Source organism: Hypanus sabinus, chromosome 29 (genome assembly GCF_030144855.1).
Source record: "Hypanus sabinus isolate sHypSab1 chromosome 29, sHypSab1.hap1, whole genome shotgun sequence".
Classification (NCBI taxonomy): Eukaryota; Metazoa; Chordata; class Chondrichthyes; order Myliobatiformes; family Dasyatidae; genus Hypanus; species Hypanus sabinus.
Genome location: NC_082734.1, coordinates 4,116,251 through 4,128,750, shown reverse-complemented (window position 1 = coordinate 4,128,750; position 12,500 = coordinate 4,116,251). Strand labels below are relative to the sequence as shown.

General features: G+C 48.2%; 1 protein-coding gene across 2 annotated transcripts in view; it reads right to left on the bottom strand.

Annotated features, from left to right (window-relative positions):
* LOC132382903 (interleukin-2 receptor subunit beta-like) overlaps nucleotides 1-12,500 on the bottom strand; it is an 84,503-nt gene that overhangs the window by 71,408 nt on the left and 595 nt on the right. The window contains exon 1 of one of the 2 annotated variants that reach the window (XM_059953444.1): nucleotides 11,292-11,331. The exons of the other annotated variant lie outside the window; for it this stretch is intronic. The gene's annotated coding sequence lies outside the window, so the exon portion shown is untranslated. Of the gene's footprint in view, nucleotides 1-11,291; nucleotides 11,332-12,500 lie in introns of those variants that run through there. 2 annotated transcript variants of the gene reach the window in all.

Below are 12,500 nucleotides of genomic sequence, written 5' to 3'. Positions count from 1 at the left end.
CCTCCATTTACCTTCGCATCATCCGCAAAAAGCCATTATTCCATCATTCAACTAATTATTCCATCATACTGCATAACCCAACACAGACCCCTGCGGAACACCACTAGTCACCAGCAGCCAACCAGAAAAGGCCCAGTTTATTCCCACTCCTTGCCTCTGCCAGTCAGCCAATTCTCTATCCACACAGGTATTGTTTCTGTAATATCATGGACTCTTATCTTGTTAAGCAGCCTCATGTGCAGTACCTTGTCAAAGGTCTTATGTGCAGGTAACACACATAATCTGCACTCAGTGGCCACTTTATTAGGTACACCTGTATGCCAGCTCATTACTGAAAATACCTAATCAGCCAATCACGTGCCAGCAACTCAATGTATAAAGGCATTCAGAAATGGTCAAGAGGTTCAGTTGTTGTTCAGGCCAAACACCAGAATGGGAAAGAAATGTGATCCAAGTGATTTTGACCATGGAATGGTTGTCGGTGCCAGATGGGGTGGCTTGAGTATCTCAGAAACTGCTGATCTCCTGGGATTTTCACACACACAGTCTCTAGAGTTTACAGAGAATGGAGAGAAGAGTGAAAAAAACATTCAGTGAACAGCAGTTCTGTGGGTGAAAGCCCCTCGTTAATGAGAGAGGGCAGAGGAGAACGGCCAGACTGGTTCAAGCTGACAGGAAGGCAACAGTAACTCAAATGATCACGCGTGTTACAACAGTGGTGTGCGGAAGAGCACCTCCGAACGTGCAACACGCCCAAATCGAATCTTGGTGGATGGGTTACAGCAGGAAAAACCACCAACATACACTTAATGGCCACTTTATTAGTTACAGGAGGTTAATAAGGTCACTGAATATAAATGGTACATTAATAATACAAGACATTGAAGGGGAAAAAAAAGACAAAATATAATCACTAACATTGATCAGAAAAGCACCCTTATCTCCAGAAATACCACTATTTGCCTTTCCCCGTTCTAAACTTGACCATTTAACTTGGCTCCAAATTGACTGTCATTTGGTACCCATGTGTTTGATGTTCCTAGAACCTTGACCGTTGCACAACAGTACAGGCCCTTCGGCCCACAATGTTATGCTGAGTGTTTACCCTTTCCTCCTGCATAGCCCTCAATTTTTCTCTTCATCCATACGCTGTGTCATTTGATGTAGGCAATCATGGTCTTTCCCAGACCATAATTTCTCTACAGAAGTAGTTGCCATTGCCTTCTTCTGGGCAGTGTCTTTACAAGACGGGTGACCCCAGCCATTATCGGTACTCTTCAGAGATTGTCTGCCTGGTGTCAGTGGTCGCATCCCCAGGACTTGTGATCTGCACCGGCTGCTCAAACGACCATTCACCACCTGCTCCCAAAAGTATCAGACTCTACCACCACCCCTGGGAGTGCATTCTAAGCATTTACCACTGTTTGTGTTAAACACCTATCTCTGACACCTCCCCTAAGTTTTCCTCCACTCACCTTAAAAGGATGCCCTCTGGTATTAGGCATTACCACCCTAGGAAAAAATCTCTGGCTGATCACTTTTCCTGTGCCTCTTACCATCTTGTACACCTCTATCGGGACACCTCTCATCCTCCCCTGCTCCAAACAGAACAGTCCCAGCTCACCCAACCTTTCCTCAGAAGAGAAACTTTCTAATCCCGGGAGAATCCTGGTAAATCTCCTCTGCACCATCACAGCTTTCCTATAATGAGGAGACCAGAATGGATCACAAAGTCCCAGGAGTGCCCTAACCAGCTGCAACATTACCTTGAAGCTCTTGCACTCAATCCCCCAACTAATTAAGGCCAACACACCATCTACCTCAAGTCACCTCTCACCTTCCTTCACTCCAAAGACAATAACCCTGGCTCACTCAAACCATCTTCTGCTAACATTGCTGATCTTGTGGCATCTTATCAACAGCTGGTGAAGTCTGGTGTGAAGATCAGCCTGGGATTTGGGTGAACGGCAGAATGGATATAAGAGCTGTAGCTTCACCTCCTATACTTGGTCACCGCTGTTCCCTCGGTAGCTGAACTGCTCTCGCACACATAGCATATGCTGCCACACAGCTAAATATGTTAGTTGACAAATACCTCTAATTGATTATGAATTAATGAATATAGTCCTTAAATTGTGTAAATAATAAACATACCATAACCTCTACTTTGAAAAATTTTAGAGCTTCAACTTACTTAGGTTGTCAGAGTTTCAAAATAGCACTGTTACAAATTGCAACAATGAACACGCCATGGAAGTCATCGTCTCATTGTTAATAGACTGCTGAGCGCCAATACTATCTAAGTTTAAAAGTTTATGAAAAGTGAAAGATTTTTGTAATGTATTCCATTTTAGCCTTCAATGAGTAATTACAGTCAAAAGTATGTTCATACTATATGCATATTACAAAAAAAACCCATTTAAAGTGCCACACAGTTTTCAGGCCACGTGAACAATGTTCAGTCTGCACAGTGACCAATGCACACAGTTGGAAGGTGGGTTCCTGGTCTATTCCTCACCCTAATTCGACTGGACTAACTCTGCCCCAGAAGACTGGACTGGTGGGAGAGAGCATCCCGCCATGCTCTTCTGGTGACCACTTGGTACAATTATTTCAGATCATAAACACGGGGAAAGTCTGCAGATGCTGGAAATCCCGAGCGGCGCGTACAAAATGCTGGAGGAAGGGACTCGGCGGGGAACGGTTTCCTCGGGATCTCGCTCCTGTCTGATCCCGCAGGCTGCTACCTGGTTCTCCAGTGAAACTCGTGGTCGGAACAATGAGTGACAAATTCCATGTCCACCGTTACCGCCTCGTTAATATTCACGGCTTTTAGGGAACCAGGTACCGGTTGCGTCAGAATGTACGCAATTCAAGGGGAAGGATGTGGCTAACGCTATTAGAATCACGGAGTAATTTCCACTCAGAAAGGTCAGGCTTAAAAAAACCCGATCGTTACAGAGGGCTCTGTCTCGCCAGAACTCCATCAGTTCCGGGAGCGGACGCTCGGTCCCTCCAGTCTGCTCCGAATCGGCGGTGGGGTCTCACCTCCGCGTGGGAAAGGGTCCCATCAGTCGGGGTAATAGGGGCAGGTCAGTGCAAGGACTGGCTCCCCGGCTCTCTGCCCCCCACACCCCATCCTCCCCACCCCACAGAATGCTTCTGTGTCCGGGAAACGAACCGGCCCGTCCGCTTCCCCTCCACAGACGCTGGCTGACTGACTGACCCTCCAGCGGAGGGCTCTTTTGCCCCATCCCAGTGTGAATACCACGCTAGGTAGGAACAGAACCAAGGTTGAGTATCATAAGGGCAACACAGGGTGGCGATGGGTTCTTCGGCCCATCTCAATCATGCCAACCCTTTGTGTTTGCTTACTTACAGTCCTTCAAGTCAAGCAACCCGACAACCCTCTCTTTAACCCTAACCTAATCATGGGCAATTTAGAATGACCAGTTAGCCTATCTAACTGACCTCGGACTGTGGGAGGAGCTGGGAACAGCTGGAGGAAGCCCCGACATTCCATACAGTTAACCTCAGGATTCAACTCGAAACTCCAGTGCCCCGAGCTGTGATAACATCACACTAACTGCTACACTACCATGGCTCCCACAGCCCTCCCCTCCTCAGCTAGTTCCCCTTGCCCGCATTTGCCCCAGGTTGCTCCAAGCTTTCTGGTGGCACGGCATCATAGCGGTCCGTGCAACGCGTTACTGCACCAGAAACTAGGGTTCAATTACCGCCGCCTTCTGTAAGGAGTCGGTACATTCTCCCCGTGACTGCGCGGGGCTCTGGTTGGCGGATCAGTTGGTCACATGGTCAGCACGGGCTCGTTGGGCCAGAAGTGCCTATTACTGTATTGTACCTCCAAATGAAAAATGTACTGATCCAAGTGTCTTTTAAATGTTGTTATTATCTCTGCCTCGGCCACATCCTCTGGCCACTTACCCACCACCCTTGCCCCTCAGGTCTCTCCCCTCTCACCTTCAACCTCTCCCCTTCCTTCGGAAAATATACTCTGTATTAGAGTCGAAGATTCATAGAACACCACAGTGCAGAACCAGGCCCTTCAGCCCATCTAGTCTGTGCCAAACTGTTATTCAGCCTAGTCCTGTTGATCTGCACCCTCCATAGCCCTCCATGCCCTGCCCATCCATGTAGCTATCCAAATCTTTCCTAAGTATGGAAATCGAACCTGCATCCGTCACTTCCACTGGCAGCTCGTTCCACACTCGCTTCACTCTCTGAGAGAAATAATTTCTCCACAGGTTCCCCTTCAACATTTCACCTTTCACACATAACCTATGACCTCCAGCTCTATTCTCACCCAACCTCAGTAAAAAAATAAGCCTGCTAGCATTTACCCTATCTATACCCCTCATAATTTGGTATATCTCTATCAGATACCCCCTCATTCTCCTACACTCGTTAATAAAACTCTTACCTATACAACCTTTCCCTATTACTCAGACCCAGCATCATCTTTGTAAATTTTCTCTGTACTCCTTCAACCTTACTGATACCTTTGTTATACTCTGCTATCTTCAGTTATAAAATGTCACCCTTGCTTTCTGGTGGCTGCATGGATGCTCTCTCCCACATCCCAGCCCCAGGTATCTCCCCAGCATTTGACCCTTTGAGATCTCAGCGTTTTGGCAGTTCTTTCTTCCTACTACCTCTGCTCTATCCTGGCTAGATTATGCTTCGTTTGCGTCCAACTCTGGTAGCTTCTAGTGTTCCTGTTTTCCCCACCATCCAGGACAAGCTCTCTTCTCACTGCTGCCATCAGCAAGGAGGTACAGAAGCCTCAGGGTCAGGAACAGTTATTACGCCTCTATCATCAGGCTCCTTCCTGAACCAGAGGGGAGAACTTCCCTCACCTCAACTCTGAACTGTTTTCACAGCGAGAGGCTCATCATTAGGGACCCCCACCACCCAGGCCACGCTCTCTTCTCACTGCTGCCATCAGGCAGAAGGTACAGGACCCTCAGGTACACACACCACCTCATTCAGGAAGTTATTACCACTCAGCCATCAAGTCCCACACCACCGGGTTCAGCAACAGTTATCACCCCTCAACCATCAGGTCCCACACCACCGGGTTCAGGAACAGTTATCACCCCTCGACCATCAGGTCCCACACCACCGGGTTCAGGAACAGTTATCACCCCTCAACCATCAGGTCCCACACCACCGGGTTCAGCAACAGTTATCACCCCTCAACCATCAGGTCCCACACCACCGGGTTCAGGAACAGTTATCACCCCTCGACCACCGGGTTCAGGAACAGTTATCACCCCTCAACCATCAGGTCCCACACCACCAGGTTCAGGAACAGTTATCACCCCTCAACCATCAGGTCCCACACCACCGGGTTCAGCAACAGTTATCACCCCTCAACCATCAGGTCCCACACCACCGGGTTCAGGAACAGTTATCACCCCTCGACCACCGGGTTCAGGAACAGTTATCACCCCTCAACCATCAGGTCCCACACCACCGGGTTCAGGAACAGTTGTTACCCCTCAACCATCAGGTCCCACACCACCGGGTTCAGGAACAGTTATCACCCCTCGACCACCGGGTTCAGGAACAGTTATCACCCCTCAACCATCAGGTCCCACACCACCGGGTTCAGGAACAGTTGTTACCCCTCAACCATCAGGTCCCACACCACCGGGTTCAGCAACAGTTATCACCCCTCAACCATCAGGTCCCACACCACCGGGTTCAGGAACAGTTATCACCCCTCAACCATCAGGTCCCACACCACCGGGTTCAGGAACAGTTATCACCCCTCAGCCATCAGGTCCCACACCACCAGGTTCAGGAACAGTTGTTACTCCTCAGCCATCAGGTCCCACACCACCGGGTTCAGGAACAGTTATCACCCCTCGACCACCGGGTTCAGGAACAGTTATCACCCCTCAACCATCAGGTCCCACACCACCGGGTTCAGGAACAGTTGTTACCCCTCAACCATCAGGTCCCACACCACCGGGTTCAGCAACAGTTATCACCCCTCAGCCATCAGGTCCCACACCACCAGGTTCAGGAACAGTTGTTACCCCTCAACCATCAGGTCCCACACCACCGGGTTCAGGAACAGTTATCACCCCTCAGCCATCAGGTCCCACACCACCAGGTTCAGGAACAGTTGTTACTCCTCAGCCATCAGGTCCCACACCACCGGGTTCAGGAACAGTTATCACCCCTCGACCACCGGGTTCAGGAACAGTTATCACCCCTCAACCATCAGGTCCCACACCACTGGGTTCAGGAACAGTTATCACCCCTCAGCCATCAGGTCCCACACCACCAGGTTCAGGAACAGTTGTTACCCCTCAACCATCAGGTCCCACACCACCGGGTTCAGGAACAGTTATCACCCCTCAGCCATCAGGTCCCACACCACCAGGTTCAGGAACAGTTGTTACTCCTCAGCCATCAGGTCCCACACCACCGGGTTCAGGAACAGTTATCACCCCTCGACCACCGGGTTCAGGAACAGTTATCACCCCTCAACCATCAGGTCCCACACCACCGGGTTCAGGAACAGTTGTTACCCCTCAACCATCAGGTCCCACACCACCGGGTTCAGCAACAGTTATCACCCCTCGACCATCAGGTCCCACATCACCGGGTTCAGCAACAGTTATCACCCCTCAACCATCAGGTCCCACACCACCGGGTTCAGGAACAGTTGTTACCCCTCAGCCATCAGGTCCCACACCACCAGGTTCAGGAACAGTTGTTACCCCTCAGCCATCAGGTCCCACACCACCGGGTTCAGGAACAGTTATCACCCCTCGAACACCGGGTTCAGGAACAGTTATCACCCCTCAACCATCAGGTCCCACACCACCGGGTTCAGGAACAGTTGTTACCCCTCAACCATCAGGTCCCACACCACCGGGTTCAGCAACAGTTATCACCCCTCGACCATCAGGTCCCACATCACCGGGTTCAGGAACAGTTATCACCACTCAACCATCAGGTCTCACACCACCAGGTTCAGGGACAGTTATCACTCCTCGACCATCAGGTCCCACACCACCAGGTTCAGGAACAGTTATCACCCCTCGACCATCAGGTACACACACCACCGGGTTCAGGAACAGTTATCACCCCTCGACCATCAGGTACACACACCACCGGGTTCAGGAACAGTTATCACCCCTCAACCATCAGGTCCCACACCACCGGGTTCAGGAACAGTTATCACCCCTCGACCATCAGGTCCCACACCACCGGGTTCAGGAACAGTTATCACCCCTCGACCATCAGGTACACACACCACCGGGTTCAGCTACAGTTATCACCCCTCAACCATCAGGTCCCACACCATCGGGTTCAGGAACAGTTATCACCCCTCGACCATCAGGTCCCACACCACCAGGTTCAGGAACAGTTATCACCCCTCGACCATCAGGTCCCACACCACCAGGTTCAGGAACAGTTGTTACCCCTCAACCATCAGGTCCCACACCACCGGGTTCAGGAACAGTTATCACCCCTCGACCATCAGGTCCCACACCACCGGGTTCAGGAACAGTTATTATCCCTCAACCACCCGGCTCCTGAACTAGAGGGGATAACTTCACTTAGCTACATTTGCCACATCACTGAAGATGGTAAGACATAGGAACAGCCCATCGAGCTTGCTCTGCCATCCCATCATGGTTGATTTATTATCCCTCTCTCAATCCCATTCTCCTGCCTTCTTACCATAACTTTTGATGCCCTGACTAATTAAGAATCCATCAACTTCCACTTTGAACAGACTCGATGACTTGGCCTTCACAGCCGCTGAACTGTTCCCACAAACAATAGACACATTTTCAAGGACCCGTAAGCACATTTGCCTAATACATGTTATTATTTGTTTTTTTTTTGCGCAGGTTGTTGTATTTTGCACACTGGTTGTTTGTCCATCCTGATGGGTACAGTGTTTGGTTGATTCTATTGTGTTTCTTGAATATATTGTGAACACCTACAAGAAAAGGAATCTCGGGGTTGTATATGGTGATATACACTATATCCACTTTGATAATAAATTTACTTTGAATTTTGAACTTCTCTCCTCCCAGCAGTAGTCTCCAACCTCTGTCCCATCCCCTCCAATCCAACTTGCCCCACCTGCCTCTCATCTCCTTTTCTGTCTGCCTCCATTTATTGCTGTCTGCTGACTCGCTGCTCTCCCTTCCTCAAACTTTCACCCCTCCTCAGTCCATCAATCACCTCCTGTCTCATCACGGCCCCCTCTTCCTCTTTATACCAATCATCTCCACTCCTGGTGCTCATTAAGGGTTTTGACCCAAAATGTTGGCAATTAGAGTGATAGAGCTAGAGCCTTGCAGTTCAGAAACAGGCTATTCAGCTCAACTTACCCATGCTGGCCAAGATAACCACCAAAGCTGCTCCCATTTGCCTGTCTTTGATCCATAATCTTTTTGTTCTTTCCTATCATGTACTTCTCCAAATGTCTTTTAAATGTTGTTAATGTACCTGCCTCAACATCTTCTTCATTTCATCTGCAGAACACCGTTTGTATGAAAATTGCCCCTCTGGTCTTTTCCCTCTCATTTCAAACCCTCTAGTTCTGGATTCCCAAACCCTGGGAAAATGACTGTGCGCATTCCACCTGTCTATGCCCCTTATGATTTCATGCTCCTGTCAAGCCTGCACAGACAGGCACATCCCGGTCTCCACCCAGCTAACTGAAGTCACCTGCTACTTGTTTCCAGCTCATCACCTGCAGCCTATTTAAACCCGGCTCTCATCCGCAACCCCTGTTCACTCATCGAACCAGCCAGTCTTACCCCTAGCCTTCAGTTACCTTGTTGCTTTGTCATGTTTATTATTTGTTCTCTCTTGTTTTGTGGCCTCCTCATGGCTGATATGGAAACACCAGTGCTTTTCAACAAAAAATCCGACAAAAGGTAATGGATTCGGCCCAGTACATCACGGGTAAAGACCTCCCAACCATTGAACACATCTACACAAAATACTGTCATAGGAAAGCAGCATCCATCATCAGATATCCCCACCACCCAGACCTTGCTCTTTTCTCACTGTTGGGTAGAAGGTACAGGAGCCTCAGGACTCTCACCACCAGGTTCAAGAACAGTTACTACCCCTCAATCATCAGGCCCTTAAACAAAAGGGGATAACTACACTCTCTTGCTCCATCATTGAAATGTTCCCACAACCAATGATCTCACTTTAAGTACTCTTTATCTCATTATCTCATGTTCTCATTATTTATTGCTATTTATTAATTTTTGCATTTGCACAGTTCGTTGTCTTCTGCACTCTGGTTGATCTTTCATTGATCCTGTTACGGTTAATATTCTATAGATTTGCTGAGTATGCCCACAGGAAAATGAATCTCAGGGTTGTATTTGGTGATATGAATGTTCTTTGGTGACAGGAATAAATTTTACTTTGAACTCTGAACTTTGAAAACCCTCTCAGGTCTCCTTGAAATCTTTCATCCCCTTCTCACCTTATACCAGGGTCTTCTAGTTTCAGACTCCTCCCCCCCCCACCCTGGGATAAAGAGATTATCTATGCCCTCCCCCATGAATTTATACACCTCTATCTGTTCACCCCTCAGCCTCCTACAGTCCGACCTATCCGGGTTTTCATTAATACTCAAGATCTCTAATTCCAGTAAGAGCTTGAGGGTCTTTTCTGGGGCTCCTCAGTTTAGAGACAACCCAGCTTTTTCCAGGTCACCAGAACTGCTCACAGAGTGTCGTCCTACCGTGATTGGAGCACCTGTAACACGACTTCTTCACCCCCTGCCTACTTGAGTCTCTACTTTCAGGGAATTGGGTGGCTGTACCCTTAGGTTCCTAAGTAAGGAAGGGCACTTTGACAGAGCTCTATAGGTGTGTTGTGGACAGTATACTGACTGCCTGCATCGCAGTCTGGTTTGGAAATAACAATGTCCTTGAACAGAATACCCTGCAAAAAATATTGGTACGGCCTAGCCATCATTGTAAATCCCTCCCCACCATTGAGCACATCTACATGAAACGCTGTCGCAGGAAAGCAGCGTCTATAATCAGGGACCCCCACCACCCAGGCCACGCTGTCTTCTCGCTGCTGCCATCAGGAAGAAGGTACAGGAGCCTCAGGACTCGCACCACCAGGTTCAGGAACAACCATTACTCGTCAACCATCAGGCTTTCGAACCAAAGGGGATAACTTCACTTAACTCCATTGAAATGTTGCCAGAACCAATGGGCTCACTTTCAAGGACTCTTCATTTCATAATAATAATAAATAAATAAACAATATATACTTGCGTTTGCGCAGTTTGTTGTCTTTTGCAATCTAACTGAGCTTTCACTGATTCTGTTATGGTTATTATTCAAAAGAGCTACTGAGTATTAAACAAGAAAATAAATCTCAGGGTTGTATATGGTGACATATATTCACTTTGATTTTAAATTTACTTTGAACGAATATCAAGTATTTGAGGCCAGAAGTATAAAGCTTAAATGTGAGACTCTCTCCCAGCTCCTTTCTAATGAGTTACCCTTTAGAGAAGCCCAGACTGTGTTGGCTTTCTGGATCTCGTTATCACAAGAGATTCTAGAAATCCGGAGCAGCACACTAAAGTGCTGGAGGAACTCAACATGTCAAGCAGAACATGAGGTGTTTGGTTGATGAGGCTACCACATATTCCATCTGGTTAGCCTCCTGTATTCTCCCCTGCCTATCTTCTCTCTCTGGTGCTCCTCCGCCTTCCCTTTCTCCCATAATCCACTCTCCTCTCCAATCAGATTCCTCCTTCTCCAGCCCTTGACCTTTCCCACACATCTGGCTTCACCTGTCACCTTATAGATAGCCTCCTTGGCCACCCCCACCTTATTTTATTCTGGCATCTTCCTCCCTTCCCTTCCAGGCTTAATGACGATCTTGACCTGAAAGTGTTTACTCATTTCCATAGATGCTACCTGACGTGCTGAGTTCCTCCAGTATTTTGTGTGTGTTGCTCAGGGTGTTCAATCAGATGGATGACAGAAGAATAGAGGGTATGTAGAAGGGAAGGGTTTGATTGATCTTGGAGCAGGTTACAAGGCTCGCACACGATGGGCCAAAGGGCCAGTGCCTTGCTTTAGTGGGCTATGTTCTATGCTCTAGTTTGGCCTCAGGTTAAAGTCAGGAGCCAGGCAGCTGAGACAAGAAGCTAAATCTGTGTCAGAATGATATCCAGCCAACAAGCTGTTAAAAAGTTATAACCCCTTTCATTCAATTTAGAAGAAAAATTAGCAATTTACCGGATCTTCTGGTGTGCACTGTGGTTCATCAGGACACTGTTGTGGTTGATTTGCTTCCAATGGGGTTTTTTTTATAACTATGTTTTAATATTTCACAACACTGCAAACTCCTGTGTCAGTTTCAGTTTGCGCTGTCAGCTGAAATACACACACAGAAAAAGCGGTGTGCTGATTGATTGGATGTTTCTCTCAGAAGACCAATCGGTACTGGGATGGATTGATAAGGACCACTATTGACTCTTGAACCATTTGCCTTCTCCACATCCCCTTCCCGGTGGCTCCTGGCCTCGTCAATCTATTCCTTTTGGTCTTTCTGCTGTTGTCGTGTTTCCATTTTGACTCTGCAATGATCTTTGCACTATTCTGCTCTCTTGCACTCTCACTGTATTATTTACTATCGCCGTGCACACAGCACACGCTGCCAGGTCCATGCAAGCAAGGAATTTCACTGCACCGTGGTGTACGGGACACTGAACTGGTCCCGATCGGAATCTGATTGCCTTTCGAGGATAAGCTTGTCAGTCTGTCCCAGCTGGAGGTCAAAGGGGATTTGGGACAAGGTCAAATGATCCAGGAGATGCTGGGAACAAAAGCTTGAAGAACCACAATGTTTTGGGAATAGCTTCTTACCCTCAATATCAGATTTTTGAACAGTCCATGAACCCACGAACAATATCACACTATTCCTCTATCACACGATATACTTACAGTATCTCCCTGTCTCTACGTCTGCCTTCACACCCGACTCTCTATCTGTCTATGTAAAACAGGGGTTCCCAACCTTTTTTATGCCTTGAACTGATCTCGTTAAGCAAGAGATCAGTGGACCACAGGATGGGAACCCCTGGTCTAAAAAAAACACACACACAAAACACTCAGCAGGTCAGGCAGCATCTATGGAGAGGAGCAAGCAGTCGACATTTCATCTGAGAGTCTTCATCAGGTCCTGACCTGCTGAGTTCCTCCAGTATTTTTTACATGTTTCTCTACATCTGCACCTGCAGAACCTCTTGTGTCTGTCTGCCTGTCTGTCTGTCTGCCTGTCTGTCTGTCTATCTAAAGGAACACATACAAAACGCTGGAGGAAATCAACAGGTCAGGCAGCATCTGTGGAGAGTGTCTGGTTATACTTCAGATTTTTGACATCACCCCCACCATCAACATTGGGCACCCAGAGGAAGCGCTCTACCCCAGAGACCCAGATACCCC